We start from the raw sequence: 16523 nt of genomic DNA, 5'->3' as shown, positions 1-16523 counted from the left end.
ACGCCGTACCCACCGCAGACGAGCCGCCGCTCCCTCCCTCACTCCGCTGCTGCTCACCGCCGCTGCTGCGAAGGGAGGAGAGCACAGCATGCGCTTCTCCTGCACCTCAGTGTCTACCTTCAATTCAGCGCCTGCCCATGAGCCAATCAGAGCTTGTGGACCGGCAGCCAAAGCTCCTTATTGGCTGCCGGACCACGAGCTTTGATTGGCTCACGGATCAGCACTGAATTGAAGGTAGACACCCGCACCGCCGCCGGAGACTGAGGGCAGTAGAGGCGCACGCTGCGCTCTCCTCCCATCACAAACAGGAACAGGACAGCAGCAGCGGTGAGCAGCAGGGGAAGGGGGGGGGGCTTGTGTACCTTGCACTGGGGGCATATCTGGCCTGTGGGGGCATTTCTGTATCTGGCACTGGGGGCATATCTGGCACTGGGGGGACATGTGTATCTGGCACTGGGGGCATATCTGGCACTGTGGGGGCATTTCTGTATCTGGCACTGGGGGCATATCTGGCACTGTGGGTGCATTTCTGTATCTGGCACTGGACTCATATCTGGCACTGCGGGGACATGTGTATCTGGCACTGGGGGCATATCTGGCACTGCGGGACATGTGTAACTGGCACTGGGGGCATATCTGGCACTGTGGGGGCATTTCTGTATCTGGCACTGCGGGGAGCATATCTGGCACTGTGGGGGCATTTCTGTATCTAGCACTGGGGGCATATCTGGCACTGGGGGGACATGTGTATCTGGCACTGGGGGCATTTCTGTATCTGGCACTGGGGGCATATCTGGCACTGTGGGGGCATTTCTGTATTTGGCACTATGGGGCAATATGTATCTGGCACTGTGAGGCAATGTATATCTGGCACTCGGGGCATTTGTGTATCTGGCACTATGGGGCAATATGTATCTGGCACTGTGAGGCAATGTATATCTGGCACAGTGAGGCAATGTGTATCTGGCACTGTGGGGCAATGTATATCTGGCACTGTGGGGCAACGTGTATCTGGCACTATTGGGGTCATATGTGTATCTGCCCCTCCCACATACGTATATCACGCCCCCATTTCCATTGTCCATGCCGTATGTGGCATTTGGTCACACCTATTTTTTTGGCGCATGTACGCAGTACCTGTCAGACATTTTTTCTAGTTGCACCACTGGTGGGGTGTGAGGGCCACATGGTACCTGCTGTGCATTGTTCGGGAGTGCAGCGGATTTGTGAGGGGACACATGGCTTTGGGATGGTGTCCGGGTGCTAGGAATGCAGCATGCAGTAATTGGGTAGAGACAGACTGTGGGGTGTGTGGGAGGAAGGAAAGATATACATAATTATATATGTGCATAGATAAATGAATATATATATTTCTCTTACGTCCTAGAGGATGCTGGGGACTCTGTAAGGACCATGGGGAATAGACGGGCTCCGCAGGAGACATGGGCACTAAAAAGAACTTTAGTTATGGGTGTACACTGGCTCCTCCCTCTATGCCCCTCCTCCAGACCTCAGTTTGATACTGTGCCCAGAGGAGACTGGGTGCACTACAGGGAGCTCTCCTGAGTTTCCTGAAAGAAAGAATTTTGTTAGGTTTTTTTTTATTTTCAGGGAGCCTGCTGGCAACAGGAGAGAGACTGAGGAGAGAGAAGCAGACCTACTTAAATGCTAGGCTCTGCTTCTTAGGCTACTGGACACCATTAGCTCCAGAGGGAGTCGGAACGCAGGTCTCTCCTCGCTGTTCGTCCCGGAGCCGCGCCGCCATCCTCCTAACAGAGCCGGAAGATAGAAGCCGGGTGAGTATAAGAAGATAAGAAGACTTCAGAGGCGGCAGAAGACATCAGATCTTCACTGAGGTAACGCGCAGCGGTAACGCTGCGCGCCATTGCTCCCACACAGAACACACACGGCAGGCACTGATGGGTGCAGGGCACAGGGGGGGGGGGGGGGGGGCACACTGGGCAGCAATTTACACCTCTAGGACTGGTAAAAATAGATATATTGGCTCTGTGGGCTGTATATGGGTATCCCCTGCCAGTTTTTGAATGGATTCGAGCGGGACCGAAGCCCGCCGCTGAGGGGGCGGAGCTTGTTCTCTCAGCACTAACCAGCGCCATTTTGTCCACAGCACACGCTGAGAAGCTGGCTCCCCGGACTCTCCCCTGCTGAACATGGTGACAGAGGGTTTTAAAGAAGGGGGGGGGCACATAATTTGGCGCAATCAATATATATATATATATATATATATATATATATATAAAGCGCTATATCTATCTGGGAATTTTTTTCAAAGTCATTGGCGCTGGGTGTGTGCTGGCATACTCTCTCTCTGTCTCTCCTAAGGGCCTTGTGGGGGAACTGTCTCCAGGTTAGAGATTTACCTGAGTGTGTGGGGTGTCGGTACGCGTGTGTCGGCATGTCTGAAGCGGAAGGCTCTTCTAGTGAGGAGGTAGAGCAAATGAGTGTGGTGTCTCCGTTGTCAACGCCGACACCTGACTGGTTGGATATGTGGAATGTTTTAAATGCAAATGTGAATTTATTACACAAAAGGTTGGAGAGTCCAGGGAATGTACAGGGAGACGAGCCCTGCCTTTCACTATGTCGCAGGGACCTTCTGGGTCTCAAAAGCGCCCACTATCCCAAGTAGAAGACACGGATACCGACACGGATTCTGACTCCAGTGTCGACTATGATGATGCGAAGTTGCAGCCAAAATTGGCTAAAAGTATTAATTATATGATTATTGCAATAAAAGATGTGTTGCATATCACAGATGACCCCTCTGTACCTGACACGAGGGTCCACATGTTTAAAGAAAAGAAGCCTGAGGTTACTTTTCCCACTTCACATGAGCTAAATGAGTTTTTTGAAAAGGCTTGGGAAACTCCAGACAAGAAACTGCAGATTTCCAAAAGGATTCTTATGGCGTATCCTTTCCCGGCTAAGGACAGGATACGGTGGGAATCCTCCCCAAGGGTGGACAAAGCGTTGACACGCTTATCCAAAAAGGTAGCGCTGCCATCTCAAGATACCGCAACCCTCAAGGATCCTGCTGATCGCAGGCAGGAGACGACCTTGAAGTCAATTTACACACATACTGGTACATTACTCAGACTGGCGATAGCGTCGGCTTGGGTTTGTAGCGCTGTAGCAGCGTGGACAGATACCTTATCTGCTGATATAGATACGCTGGATAAGGAAACCATTTTATTGACCCTGGGTCATATTAAGGATGCTGTCCTATATATGAGAGATGCTCAGAGAGACGTTGGCCTACTGGGTTCCAGAGCCAACGCTATGGCGATTTCTGTTAGACGAGCCCTATGGACCCGACAATGGACGGGTGATGCCGACTCGAAGAGGCATATGGAGGTTTTGCCTTACAAGGGTGAGGAATTGTTTGGGGAAGGTCTCACGGACCTAGTTTCCACAGCTACTGCAGGTAAATCAACTTTTTTGCCTTATGTTTCCTCACAGCCTAAGAAAACGCCAAATTATCAGATGCAGTCTTTTCGGTCGCATAAATCCAAGAGAGTACGGGGATCTTCTTTTCTTACCAGAGGTAAGGGCAGGGGGAAAAAGCTGCCAACTACAGCTAGTTCCCAGGAGCAGAAGTCCTCCCCGGCTTCTACAAAATCCACCGCATGACGCTGGGGCTCCGCTGAGGGAGTCCGCCCCAGTGGGGGCATGTCTTCGACTTTTCAGCCACGTCTGGGTTCACTCACAGGCGGATCTCTGGGCAATAGGCATTGTTTCCCAGGGTTACAAGCTGGAATTCGAAGAGGTGCCTCCTCGCCGGTTTTTCAAATCGGCCCTACCGGCTTCTTCCCCAGAGAGGGAGATAGTTTTAAATGCAATTCAAAAATTGTGTCTTCAACAAGTGGTGGTCAAAGTTCCCCTGCTTCAGCAGGGGATGGGGTATTACTCAACCCTGTTTGTGGTCCCGAAACCGTACGGTTCGGTCAGAACCATTTTAAATTTAAAATCCTTAAACCTATACTTAAAAAGGTTCAAGTTCAAGATGGAATCGCTCAGAGCGGTCATCGCCAGCCTGGAAGGGGGGGATTATATGGTGTCCCTGGACATAAAGGATGCATACCTTCATGTCCCCATATATCCGCCTCATCAGGCGTTCCTGAGATTTGCTGTACAGGATTGTCATTACCAATTTCAGACGTTGCCGTTTGGGCTTTCCACGGCCCCGAGGATTTTCACCAAGGTAATGGCGGAAATGATAGTGCTCCTGCGCAAGCAGGGTGTCACAATTATCCCGTACTTGGACGATCTAATAAAAGCGAGATCAAGAGAGCAGTTGTTGAACAGCGTATCACTTTCCCTGAGGGTGTTGCAGCAGCACGGCTGGGTTCTCAATATCCCGAAGTCACAGTTGGTTCCGACGACCCGTTTGCATTTCTTAGGCATGATTCTGGATACAGACCAGAAAAGGGTTTATCTCCCGATGGAAAAGGCCCAAGAACTCATGAATTTGGTCAGGGACCTCTTGAAGCCAAAAAGGGTGTCGGTGCATCACTGCACTCGAGTTCTGGGAAAGATGGTGGCGTCTTACGAGGCCATTCCATTTGGCAGGTTCCATGCAAGGACTTTTCAGTGGGACCTTCTGGACAAGTGGTCCGGGTCACATCTACAGATTCATCAGATGATCAGCCTGTCCCCCAGGGTCAAGGTATCTCTCCTGTGGTGGCTGCAGAGTGCTCACCTTCTAGAGGGTCGCAGGTTCGGCATTCAGGACTGGGTTCTGGCAACCACGGACGCGTGCCTCCGTGATTGGGGAGCAGTCACACAGGGAAGAAACTTCCAAGGTCTCTGGTCAAGCCAGGAGGCTTGTCTACACATCAACGTACTGGAATTAAGGGCCATATACAATGGCCTTCGTCAAGCGGAGAATTTGCTTCGCGACCTACCGGTTCTGATTCAGTCAGACAACATCACCGCAGTGGCTCATGTAAACCGTCAAGGCAGAACAAAGAGCAGAGTGGCAATGGCAGAAGCCACCAGGATTCTTCGTTGGGCGGAAATTCATGTAAGCGCTCTGACAGCAGTCTTCATTCCGGGAGTGGATAACTGGGAAGCGGACTTCCTCAGCAGACACAATCTACATTCAGGACAGTGGGGACTTCATCAGGAAGTCTTCGCAGAGATTGCAAGTCAGTGGGGACTGCCTCAGATAGACATGATGGCGTCACGCCTCAACAAGAAACTACCGAGGTATTGCGCCAGGTCAAGGGACCCTCAGGCGGTAGCAGTGGACGCCCTGGTGACACCGTGGGTGTTCCAGTCGGTCTATGTGTTTCCTCCTCTTCCTCTCATCTCCAAGATATTGAGAATCATAAGACGAAGAGGAGTACAGACAATTCTCATTGTTCCAGATTGGCCTCGAAGGGCCTGGTATCCGGATCTGCAGGAAATGCTCACAGAAGATCCGTGGCCTCTTCCTCTCAGAGAGGACCTGTTGCAACAGGGGCCCTGTCTGTTCCAACACTTACCGCGGTTGCGTTTGATGGCATGGCAGTTGAACGCCAGATCCCAGCGGAAAAGGGCATTCTGGATGAGGTCATTCCTACTCTGATAAAGGCTAGTAAGGACGTGACAGCAAAACATTATCACCGTATATGGAGGAAGTATGTATCTTGGTGTGAGTCCAGGAATGCTCCTCCGGAAGAATGCCATCTGGGCCGTTTCCTTCACTTCCTACAGACTGGAGTGAATTTGGGCCTAAAATTAGGCTCCATTAAGGTTCAGATTTCGGCCCTATCCATTTTCTTTCAGAAGGAATTGGCTTCTCTCCCAGAAGTACAGACTTTTGTGAAGGGAGTGCTGCATATCCAACCTCCTTTTGTGCCTCCAGTGGCACCCTGGGACCTTAACGTGGTGTTACGGTTCCTTAAGTCTCACTGGTTTGAGCCTCTTCAAACGGTGGAATTAAAGTATCTCATCGGCAAGGCGAGTGTCGGAGTTGGCAGCTTTATCTCACAAAAGCCCCTATCTGATTTTCCATGTGGATAGAGCGGAGTTGCGGACTCGTCCTCAATTTTTGCCTAAAGTGGTTTCATCTTTTCATATGAACCAACCTATTGTGGTGCATGTGGCTACGCGGGACTTGGAGGATTCCGAGTCCCTTGATGTGGTCAGGGCATTGAAAATTTATGTGGCCAGAACGGCTCGGGTTAGGAAAACAAAGGCACTGTTTGTCCTGTATGCAGCCGACAAGGTTGGCGCTCCTGCTTCTAAGCAGACTATTGCTCGCTGGATCTGTAACACGTTGCAGGCTCATTCTACGGCTGGATTGCCGTTACCAAATTCTGTAAAGGCCCATTCCACTAGGAAGGTGGGCTCTTCTTGGGCGGCTGCCCGAGGTGTCTCGGCATTACAGCTTTGCCGAGCAGCTACTTGGTCGGGTTCAAACACCTTTGCAAAGTTCTACAAGTTTGATACCCTGGCTGATGAGGACCTCATGTTTGCTCAATCGGTGCTGCAGAGTCATCAGCACTCTTCCGCCCGTTTTGGAGCTTTGGTATAATCCCCATGGTCCTTACGGAGTCCCCAGCATCCTCTAGGACGTAAGAGAACGTCCTAGAGGATGCTGAGAGGACGTAAGAGAAAATAAGATTTTAAACCTACCGGTAAATCTTTTTCTCCTAGTTCGTAGAGGATGCTGGGCGCCCGTCCCAGTGCGGACTAAATTCTGCAAGACTTGTATATAGTTTTTGCTTACATAAGGGTTATGTTACAGTTTTAATCAGTCTAGGGCTGATGCTGTTTTCTTTCATGCTGTTAACTGGTTCGTATATTCCATGTTATACGGTGTGGATGGTGTGGGCTGGTATGAATCTTGCCCTTAGATTAACAAAAATCCTTTCCTCGTACTGTCCGTCTCCTCTGGGCACAGTTTCTCTAACTGAGGTCTGGAGGAGGGGCATAGAGGGAGGAGCCAGTGCACACCCATATCTAAAGTTCTTTTTAGTGCCCATGTCTCCTGCGGAGCCCGTCTATTCTCCATGGTCCTTACGGAGTCCCCAGCATCCTTTACGGACTAGGAGAAAAAGATTTACCGGTAGGTTTAAAATCTTATATATATATATATATATATATATATATAGTATATCCAATTGTCCGGCACTCCCTTACGGATAGTTCATATACTTGCTGCGGTGCCATCTTAAGCTCAGTCAAGCTATTTGTAATGGATGCAAGTAAGCGGCACTCACCAGGCTTCATATATAAAGTAAAACGGTCCTTTATTAGATCCTACATTTCGGGGACGGACCCCCTCGTCAGGGACAGCATAAACATATACCAAGTGTGCAAAGACATACATATATACCCAACCCCAATCACAATCAAGCAGCCTTACCTGTCCCATCTGGAGGATGCCAGCCGCCCGTAGCACAGACCTTCCCGCCGGTCACGAATCGTCACTCAGCCGGACGGAGCCCATGACGTCATCCGGCGGCGCCTTCCGGCGCATACAGCGCGCTCTGCGTGGTTGCTAAGCAACATATAAACAATGAATTAAAAAACACGTTAACGCAGCAAATTACACTTTTCAATATAGACTATTTCTGTTAACCATATTTTACATGCTGACAACAATCTTGTATATAGTATCCTAATTAACCACCACACGAGTACCCACTAAATGCAAGATAGAAGTTAATACTGGATTTAGAGAAAGCACTGTAAGCCAAGGGTCTCATTTAACCCCCGAGGTGCAATGGTATCTAAAACAAAAATCCACCTACATTCCTTCTGAAGTAAAACCTTCGCTCTGTCCCCCCCCCCCCCCCTGCATTTTAAGAGGGACATGGTCTATGAAAATAGCTCTCATACTAGCTATACTGTGTCTAGCTTCAACACAGTGTCTGGTAACGGGCTGATCACTACTACCTGATTCCAAGGCATGTCTAATGGCTGTCCTGTGTTGCGCCATACGCTCCTTGAATTGGCGCTGCGTTTTGCCAATATATGCCAACCCACACAGGCAGGTCAGCATATTAATGACAAACGTGGTACTGCATGTAACAGGAAATTTTATGGAAAATCTCTTCCCTGTGTGGGGATGACCAAACGTGTTACCTGCTAATAAGGCTCCGCAGGTTACACACCCCAAACATTTATAGCAGCCATTTCTCCTACTAAGAAAATGTTGAGGGTTCTTTTTATCCATGCCTGTGATGTTGAGTTTAACCAAACGGTCCTTTAAATTCCTACCCCTAGTATAACTGGGGTGTAATCTAGCTTGCTGCAATGAGGGCAAATCTGTATCGCTATTCACCATGGACCACCACTTTTTGGCCTGCTTGGTCAGAGAAGGACTTTTATCTGTGTATTGACTCACCCAAGGGACTATTTCTTTGGCCCTATGTTGTTGACTATAAGCTTGATACTTAAGGGTGTCTGCCAGTGGGATGTTCAAGACCCTATTCTTAGTACTCTCTAGGAGTTTCCTATCATAGCCTCTTTCTAAGAATTTATCCACCATTTTATCCAAAGTGGAATCAATCATAGTTGAATCTGATGTAATACGTCTAGCCCTCAACATTTGCGAATAAGGGAGACTGTTGCGGAGAGGAAGTGGGTGGAAACTATCATTCCTTAATATGGTTTTTCTATCAGTACTCTTTACAAACAGTGAAGTGCACAACTCATGTTCACCCACCGAGATATTGACATCCAAATAATGTACTGCCTCTGTGCTAATATCATATGACAGTTTCACCACACTATCAGATAAATAGTGTTCGTCCAATATATTACGTAGATGTGTTACAGTACCCGACCAGACTATCAGCAAGTCATCTATATATCTGACATATAGATCAATGTTGGGAAATAATATGCCATTACTCCAAAACAATTTTTGTTCAATGGCATACATATATGCATTCACGTATGATGGGGCCACTGAGGACCCCATTGCACAGCCTGCCTTCTGTAAGTAAAACCTGCCGTCATGTATAAAGTAATTTCGGGTCAAAACCATATGTAACATCAGAAAAAATTCCACAGGTGGTCCTACATAAACTGGATTATCAACTATGAGAGCCACGGAAGAGGGGACAGCAGCAACAGCCAGCAAGAGTGGGGTCAGAGGCTGAATTAAGAGAGGAGGGTCCTGGAGTACTTAACCCCTGTGCCCCCCTATTAATCTGGCTCTGGGTGGGGCAAATCTGGAAAAAGTAGCACAGAGCTGGTGTCTGACTGGCCGATGTCCGGCACCGCACTACAGTTAAGCAGCTCTACCATAAATCTGGCCCCTTGCTACCGTTAGAGCTGGGGGCCACTTTGCAAGGAATTTTATATTATTTTATTTTTTATACTTTTTTTTTTTATGTAAAAACGTGTCCAATGCTCTGAGTTGCCTGTTTAGTGCTCTCAGTGGCATGTTGGGGAATGTTAGAGCATAAGTGTGGTGTTTAAGTACTTGTGGGAGTACTGGCAGCAGTTATACTGTATCATGGCTCTGTAGTGCAAAAAATGATTAATATTGTGTTGGTGGTAGAGGTAAATGGTAGAAGAAGATGAGGGGTACACAGCCACAGAAAAGGGAGTTACAGAGACAGATAGAAGACATATGGGCACATACAAATTTAGAGACAAACACAAAGAAAGAAAAAGAAAGGCCAAGACACGTACATGTACCCACCAGAGCCGTAACTAGATATTTTGGTGCCCTGTGCCAGAAAGATAATTGGTGCCTCCTCACATTAAAAGTAGGGACAGTGCTAAACATATAGGCGTGTGGCTTCATGGCAAAGGGCATGGCCACAGAATAGTAGCAGTTTACTTTACACCACACAGTAGCGTCCGTTAGTCACATTACCCCGCACAGTAGTACGTATTATACACGTTACGCCAAATAGTAGAGCCCCTTATACACATTACGCCACAAAGTATATTATTTTAGAAACATAGAAACACCGAATTTGACAGCAGGTAAGAACCATAATATTATTAATAATAATAATAATAATAATAATAATAATGTGTTTCCAAAAAAAAACAATATGCAGACATATAAGAAATCTACACGAGAAAAATAGATATGAATAACTCATAAGAAAAGGAACACTTATATACCTAAACATTCAGCTTGATTAAAAAAAAAATACTTGCTAAAAAAAAAAAATCAGCTTCAGATAATAACAGCTTTATAATGCTGGCTACAAAGGGGAAAGTAAGTCCACACCTGTATTAATATTCTCATTATTAAGCTACTCAAAAAAGCCCCATTACACTGACAGCAGCACTGTCAGTAGGACACAACCCATCACCTACCTGGCAGCCACCAACTCCCTGTGACACTAGTGATACCCCACAGCCAGCTGGCAGCTCCCCCCTACATGTACCACACACTGCCTCTGTTCTTACCCACACTGACAGGAGACATGCACTATTCCCAGGCACACACTGTTACACCATCACAAATGTACACAGCTATGACAGTATCCCGGGGTCCACTCCCGCGGAGGCTCTTCTCAACTTCTACCCGGCTCCTCTGTCTGTGTGTGACAAGACAAGTCAAGCACATAGGCAGCACAATCCAGTGGACAGCAGGAGGGGAGGACACAGCGGCACGGTGGCACCCAGCAATTGTCCATGAGCAGCGGTGCATCTGGCATTACAACGGGGATGGGGAGCCCAGCAGGGCGCATACATAGGCGGGTGAATGTGGACGGTGCGCTGAACACCGTCTGCCCACCCCTACTTACTGCCCTGGTACCCACAGAGAGGGATGACTAGCCCTGCAGGTGACAACAACTGTTACTGAAGCTGGTGAGTGTCCGGTGGCACAGCGACGCCCTACAGTGAAGAAACTAAGTAAACTACAGCTCCCAGCAGCCCTTACTGCTAGGAGCTCCCGGCAGTAAGGGCTGCTGGGAGCTGTAGTTTATTTAGCGTTTCTTCACTATAGTGCGGGCTGTGCCGCCGGACTTCAGTAACAGTTGTTGTCGCATGCAGGGCTAGTCTCAGGACCAAAAGGGCACACAGGTACTGCTTGTATTATCTCATTCTACCCTCTGGCCGCGGATGACACTGCTAGGAGGCGCCCCTCCTCTGCTGGCGCCCCTGGCGAGTGCCATCCTGGCCAAAGGATAGATACGCCCCTGCTTACCCTTAAAGTCTTACACTTTTTTTTACCATATTTGTACCTCAAACCTTATCTGATCCTTATTTCTTTGTAAGGATATCCTTATGTCTATCCCATGCATGTTTATATTGCTCTACTGTCTTAGCCTCTACCACCTCTGATGGGAGGCTATTCCACTTGTCCACTACCCTTTCTGTGAAGTCATTTTTCCTCAAATTTCGCCTTAATCTACCTCCCCCCAGTCTCAGTGTATGTCCTTGTGTCCTATTGCTTCTCTTCATTTGAAGAATGATACCCTCCTAAACTTTGTTAAAACACTTGATCTATTTGAAAGTTTCTATCACGTTCCCCCCCCCCCCCCCCCTTTCCCTTCTCTGCTCCAAACTATACATATTGAGATTTTTTAGTCTTTCCGGGTAAGTTCTGTGATGTAGGCCATGTACCATTTTAATTGCCCTTCTTTGTACAGTATCTAATTTATTAATATTCTTTTTTTATTAATGTATTTAATGCCACTTTACTTTTTATACGTTACTCCACATACTATTGCCTCTTATACACACTTTACATCACACTGAATTGCTCCTTATTCACATTACACCAGACCATATTGCTCTTTATTCACATTAGACCACACAGTAGTTCCCTTTTTATACGTTACGCCACACAAAAGGGCACCTTATACGCATAATGCCACACTTTAGTAATGCATACACATAATACCACACAATAATGCCCCTTACACATATGACACACTTTATCAATGTCCTTATAAACATAATGTCCCTTACACATATGACGCACATTATTAATGCCCTTATATACATAATGTCCCTTACACATATGCCGCACATTATTAATGCCCTTATACACATAATGACACACATAATGGGGGTCATTCCGAGTTGTTCGCTCATTGCCGATTTTCGCTATACTGCGATTAGTCGCTTACTGCGCATGCGCAAGGTACGCAGAGCGCATGCGCTTAGTTATTTTACACAAAAGTTAGGTATTTTACTCACGGCATAACGAAGCTTTTCCATCGCTGTGCTGATCGTAGTGTGATTGACAGGAAGTGGGTGTTACTGGTCGGAAACTGGACGTTTTATGGGAGTGTGCAGAAAAACGCAGGCGTGGTAGTTGAAAACGCAGGAGTGTCTGGAGAAACGGGGGAGTGGCTGGGCGAACGCTTGGTGTGTTTGTGACGTCAAACCAGGAATGAAAAGGACTGAGCTGGTCGCAATGGCAGAGTAAGTCTGGAGCTACTCAGAAACTGCGGGGTAATCGTTACGAGAAAATTAGCGAAGCTTTCGTTAGCAATTCTGCTATGCTAAGATACACTCCCAGTAGGCGGCGGCTTAGCGTGTGCAATGCTGCTAAAAGCAGCTAGCGAGTGAACAACTCGGAATCACCCCCAATGTCCCTTACACATTTGCCGCACATTATTAATGCATTTATACACATGACACACATAGTGCCCCTTACACATATGCCGAACACTATTGCATAACCAACCCACCTGCACACAGCACTCACACAGCCACAAATACTGTGACATCTGCCTCTGTTTGGATACAGAGGTGTCCTCATACATCTTGCCTCACTACGCCATACAACAGGAGATGCATTTTTTGCAGAAAAGTCGGGTGCCTTTTTTGTCAAAAATGAATCTTATTTGCTATGCTATATGGCTAGAATGCACAAGCAGCTTCTGCTGATTAAAATGATAAGCAGCAGCCTATGTGTGCGACTGTGGCTCTATCTGCATACGAAATGCTACGTTACAGTGATTTCCAGGAATACACTATAACCTAGCATTTCATATGCAGATACAGTCACAGTCACACATAGAAAATAGGCATGCCAGATATCATTTTAATCAGCAGAAGCTGCTTGTGCCCGTAGGCATTCCAAATGCCATAGGCATTTGCCTATGCCTGGGGCCAACTCTGCACACCAGCTTCATTGCAGCCAGTTTACACAGGTAAAGGCTGTGGGCTCACTGCAAGTGCCTCGATTGTGAGCCACACCCCTGTTTTTGTCACTATGGAGGCATAGCCACCGCTCAGTGAGCTGCCAGCCATGCTCCCTGTCCCCCTCTGTCAGGGAATAGATGCTGTGTGCATGCGCACAGCATCTATTCACCACTGCTCTACTCAGCGCAGCAAGTAACAAGGGGGAATCTTCCAACTGCCCCTCACCGCCACCATGGGACACTGTGACCCGCGGGTGGGACAGCAGGACAGGCCGTGAAAAATGGGACTGTCCCACCAAAATCGTGACAGTAGGGAGGTATGCACACAGGCAGGGTCAGACTGGCCCACAGCGGTACAGGGGAACCCCCTGGTTGCCCCATTGATTGGGGGGGGGGCTCCCACAGTGCCCCCTCATCTAAGCATCAGGTTCCAGATTGTGCACTTGAATTATACATTATGCATAATATGTTACATTAAACAGCACAGGTGTATTTTCTACAGTGCATAACTGTTATTAATCTAGCACATTATCATGTATGCACTAGCACTGTTTACTATACTGTATAAATGTATCCAGGGACCTAGACCATGCACTAATGGTCTACCACTGCATTTCCCCAGTGGGTGCTTCATGCCCCAGTCCGACACTGCACACAGACCATTAGCTGTCACTTTCTGACTGCAATTAACAACCCATTTGCTGTGGCCCTAATTTAATTTTATTGGATAATTAGCAAACATTGAGGCTGTTTTGGTCATATTATTAGATTTGCTGAATATCACCTAAAGTGAGTGAATTATTCAAATAACTTTCACTTTTCTCATGTCTGGCTTATTTCAGTTTCCTTCATTCATGTTATTTTCATTCATTCATTTACTTCTTGTGTGATGCATAACTGCACTCACCCACACAAGCTGAACACCATTCCATATAAAGGCACAGCTATATCAAATGAAGAGACATTAAATAAATTAATAAGATGTCAAAAGCACATCTGCAATTTCCATTGTGGTATCCAGAGGCGGATTTAGACCTCACAGGGCCCTAACCAAGACACCAATTTGGGACCTCCCTTCCTCAAACAATCAATAGCACTATATTTTTGTTCCTGATTTATGCCCCTTACATTATTTGTTGTTATTTCTCGGGGGGGTGTAATAAAATAGTGCAATTCTAAAGTGCAATAGAATATGCTGGCACTGTAAAAGTAATGGGACATAGGACCTGCTAATAGAGGATGGGGAACAGTTTAAAAATGTTTTAATGAATTAAGGTTTAAACTTTTTTTTTTTTTTTTTTCAAATACAATTTTATTCAATAAAAGCTGGAGACATGGAAAGGGAACAGAGTCATATGGTAGAGTGCAATCAGGGTGATTAAAAACACAACTTGTGAATACCGAAGAGGTAATGTACGTCCAGTGTAGAAACATTTTTACATCTTAATTGAATCCGTTGAATAATGTGACATTAGACTAATAAAGAATTATAAGAAAAGACATTTGATATGTCTACTTCTGCTTGATAAAAGGTCTACTAACGTACACAGACAACCCAGTAGCCGTAACCACAACAATGTCTGTTCCGAATAAACATCCTCTGTCATTATAGAGAAATAAAAGATATGTAGTATCATCTCATGAAATGACTCATTGGTAATTATAAAGAAAAATATCAAAATACAATAGAAGTAAAAAGGGGGGGGGGGGGGAATGGAGGAGTGAAGGGGGGGGAGTGGACACTAAAACAAGATCTAAAACACACAGACAGAACAAGTGTTAGGTCAAGAGGTGCCATAGAGACGACACAAAGGTATAATGGAGAAGAAATTGTCACATAAAGCTTTAGCTGGCAATTTGTCATAAAAGGAACCACGTTGTGGTTTAAAAAATCTATTGCACTCTAGACTTGGTCGCCTCGTCTAGACTGGATATAAAAAAGTTAAATTTTTTATAAAATGTTGGGCCTCCCTTCTCCACATCAGGTAACGTGGCTCGTCTTTCTAAGAATAATGTTTTCAATAACAAATTTTCAACTCAATTATTGTAAGGGAGTGTCTATAAATCCAAAGATATAAGCTTCTTATAATAGTGGTATGACCAATCTTTTTTGTGGACCTAAGTCCCAAACCTGAAAAAATAGAAATAGACACGTAGCTGGATGTTTCTTCAGTCATAGGGAGAATAAAGAATTGATATAATTAAGCAATCTATCCCAGTGGACACGGATTTTACCACACTCAGAAATTATGGTAGAAACTTGCATTGAACACTGTACATTTGGGACATGGGGGGGGTCATTCCGAGTTGTTCGCTCGCTAGCTGATTGTAGCAGCATTGAACACGCTAGGCCGCCGCCCTCTGGGAGTGAATCTTAGCTTAGCAGAATTGCGAACGAAAGATTAGCAGAATTGGGAATAGAAAATTCTTAGCAGTTTCTGAGTAGCTTGAGACTTACTCCTACACTGCGATCAGCTCAGGCCGTTTCGTTCCTGGTTTGACGTCACAAACACGCCCTGCTTTCGGCCTGCCACTCCCCCGTTTCTCCAGACACTCCTCGCATTTTTCCCTGACACGCCTGCGTTTTTTAGCCAATGCCGGGAAAACGCTGAGTTACCACCCAGAAACGCCCCTTTCCTGTCAATCATTTACCGAACACCAGTGCGATTGAAAAGCGCCGCAGAAGCCACAGCAAAACAGCTAAGTTTTTAGTAAAATAACTAAGCGCATGCGCTCTGCGTACCATGCGCATGCGCAGTAAGCGACTAATCGCAGTATAGCGAAAATCGGCAACGAGAGAACAACTCAGAATGACCCCCATTGACCAGTGTCAAGGCATTTGACTTAGCCACATGGGATCACCTATTTGAAACTATGGGGCGATTTGGCCTTCCTGAGGAGTTCACTCATGTAATCAAAATTTTATACCTAGATTACTCATCACATATACTATCTAATAGTTTCCTTTCCTCTTCAGTACAAATTTACAGAGGCACAAGGCAGGGCTGCCCCATCTACTGTTTGCCCTAGCCTTAGAACCCTTAGCGATTTCACAACGCACTTCGTCCCTCTAGACAGGTATTAGTATTTGTTCATATGAAACAAAACTTAGCTTATTTGCTACGACATGCTCTTATTTATTTTTAACCCTGTCTCATCAATACCAGTAATTAGTTACTCAGGTAATTGATAATTTTGGGTCCTTCTCAGATTTTAAAGTGAATTATGACAAGTCCCGTATTCTCCCGTTATTTACCACTTTAGATTATTTCACAAATTCTCCTACCTTGTCGCGATTCACTCTCAGTAAAACCCCTCTTAAATATTTTAGGATTATGATCCCAACAAACTTAAATGATTTATATTCTGTAAATTTCTCTCCTATTTATGTGTCTGTAGAGAAGTAATTACTTGGCTGGCTTTAATAAGTTTGATAAC

Source organism: Pseudophryne corroboree, chromosome 2 (genome assembly GCF_028390025.1).
Source record: "Pseudophryne corroboree isolate aPseCor3 chromosome 2, aPseCor3.hap2, whole genome shotgun sequence".
Classification (NCBI taxonomy): Eukaryota; Metazoa; Chordata; class Amphibia; order Anura; family Myobatrachidae; genus Pseudophryne; species Pseudophryne corroboree.
This window is presented reverse-complemented; position numbering follows the sequence as displayed.